This window comes from Nothobranchius furzeri, chromosome 12 (assembly GCF_043380555.1).
Source record: "Nothobranchius furzeri strain GRZ-AD chromosome 12, NfurGRZ-RIMD1, whole genome shotgun sequence".
NCBI classification, from domain to species: domain Eukaryota; kingdom Metazoa; phylum Chordata; class Actinopteri; order Cyprinodontiformes; family Nothobranchiidae; genus Nothobranchius; species Nothobranchius furzeri.
In genome coordinates this window covers 71,610,100-71,612,599 of record NC_091752.1, presented here as the reverse complement: position 1 = coordinate 71,612,599, position 2,500 = coordinate 71,610,100, and the positions used below count along the sequence as shown (strand labels likewise).

Sequence of the window (2,500 nt, the reverse complement as noted above, 5' to 3'; positions counted from 1 at the left end):
ACAAGACCTTACATTTGGACCTGTGTACGAATCCATTGATGTGTGTGAGGAGTTACCTGGCAGTCAGGTGTCTGTGGCACCTGTCACAGGTGAGGTCTGCATATCTGACCAATCAGAGTACCGGACACAATCAACGCTGCCTGCATTAAACTGACACAGGTTCCCCTGAAACACCTCCAGACAGACACGGCACCAAGCCAACCCCACATTCTGCTTTTCACCCTCAGTGTTTCCATCCTCTGGTCCACACTATCTCTATTTTCTTTTACTTGCTCCTTCATTAAATAAACACACACACACACACACACACACACACACACACACACACACACACACACACAGGTACAGGAAACAGGACAGTGATGTGGAGGAGACAGCACAAATGAGAGCTGAACACTGTGTGCAGCTAAGCTAACCTCACTAGCTACATTTCTTGTAGTATCTAATGGTTTGTTGATTCAATTGTTTTTTGTTTTTTTTTATATCATGAACAGACCCATTTCAGAGTTAAACAGTCGTGCTGTTATGGGTTTATTATTACGGTGGAGTTGTGGGCGTTTCTAACCGTTGGTTTGAATTCTTATGCTGGACCGGGAAGGGAAAACTCTTACTTCATTAGCACCGCCAAGCTTTCCCTCATCAGCTGCTACTGGTGTTTTCCGCATTTCCAAATGTATTTACAATGAATCCGAGTGTTTTGTAGGATTTGCCGTAATTCCTGGTGTCTTTCTGTTGGCTACCGTTACTTGCTCTGATGCCTCCACCATTGCCTCGGTCAGCTCTGTGCCATTTATCAGGATGGTGTGTACTTGAATACTTGTGAAACCTCATCAAGGTTGGCCCGTGTATTTTTCCAATCGTAAATTTGTATCATGACTAGTGTGCTCAAAGTACCTGGATGTGTTCTTGCCCCGCCCATTTATCGAGGACACATCGATGCATCCTTCTTTGGACTTAGGCCAACAAGGCATCCCATAATGTATTGTCACCAACTGTTGCACCCCAAAAGGAAAATGGCAGAGGAGAAAGCTCATAGAAATTCAAACGCTAAATAAATAAATATAAAGATGTCTTAGATAACTGTGTGTAAAATTTGCTTTGTGTCTTCACAATACTGCTAAATGCTAATTAGCGAACCCGCTATCAAAGTTAACCCCAGATGTCTTTTATTTATATTTCAGGTCATTGTAGTTTGAAATGCTGCCCTCGCCCTCTCGTACTCAGCAGAACAAACTATTTTACACCGACCAAGAACGTACTTGTCAAGTATGGAAGAATGGCTGTTTCTCAATGTCAAGGAACCTCGCCTTGATGTCTTGGCCCCGCCCCGGTTGCCTAGGAGATACGTCATCGGGAGCCACCAAGACGTGTTCCAGTGTTCCTGTTCTACAGAGGCGTGTTCTCCGTTTGTTAGCCGTTTAGCTAGCTGAGCGAGGACACACAGGAGGTGTCTTGTAGCCTAGCCTTGGTGAAAAATTACCCACAATACACCGCGGTGTTTTCAAAAGGACGGCGGATCAGAAGCCGGCAGCTACTTCGGCAGCTAATTTAAAATGTTTTTTTAGATCCAAAGAAGTTATCTATGGTTGGTTAGTAGCTTAGTAGCTGCAGCTTCGGTGGCTAGCGGGTAGTTACTCACTTATATTTTTAATTTAATAAACATTTACACAATTTAAAAAGTAAAAGGTTCGTTATACATTCATATTGAAACTAATACTTATAAAAATAACGTTATCTCCCGTGTCATGTGATGTTACCTGACCGCCGTGGAAGCTGCGGCCACGTGATGCCAGTCTGTTCCCTTTAACCGTTTTCTTTGACCAACGAAGGACAGTGTCCTCGTAAGCAAGGCGCCTGGCCTCGCAAGACATCGCCTCGTAAGGCCAGGCGCCTTGACGTTGAGAAACACCCAACGTTTGTGCACATCTGGGTCTGAGAAACGGCTCTGAGCGCCGCTGTGCCTGTTTCTGCTGCTGGGTTAAACAGGCAGCCTTGTCATTAGTCTGAGCTCTGCTGTCACCTAGTGACTGGAGGCTGGTTTACACTACAGTTCACTAGAAACAATGGCTCCACCAGCTCTGGTTCCTCACGGCCCCCGCTCCCCAGGGGGGTGCCACGCTAACTGAGGAGCACTGTTATAAGCTTCATTCATAAACGTCGTGAGCTGTTTCAGTAGCTGGTATTTATAAACCCTGAGGGAAACAACGGTATAAAGTTACAGAGTGTGACATTAGTAAAAACTGTAAAACGTTCATCATTACAGCCCGTTCATGTCCCGCTAGCTGGGTACGGTAACAGAGGGGTCATTTAAGGACAGCTGGAGGCCTGCCAACATCACAGAGTGCTGCATCACCAGGGTTTAAATAAAGCGTCTGCTGCAGCATCGCAGCCAAACCAAATCAGCTGTCTTTACAATCATACAAGACCTTTGCTGCTCAGACACACTTATTGCATAAATAATTGATATTAACAGCGGAAATGTCACTGAACGTGTGTGTTG

At 45.2% G+C, this 2,500-nt stretch overlaps 1 protein-coding gene across 9 annotated transcripts in view; it reads right to left on the bottom strand.

Annotated features, from left to right (window-relative positions):
• caskin1 (CASK interacting protein 1) overlaps positions 1 to 2,500 on the bottom strand; it is a 142,739-nt gene that overhangs the window by 70,495 nt on the left and 69,744 nt on the right. The window lies entirely within an intron of this gene.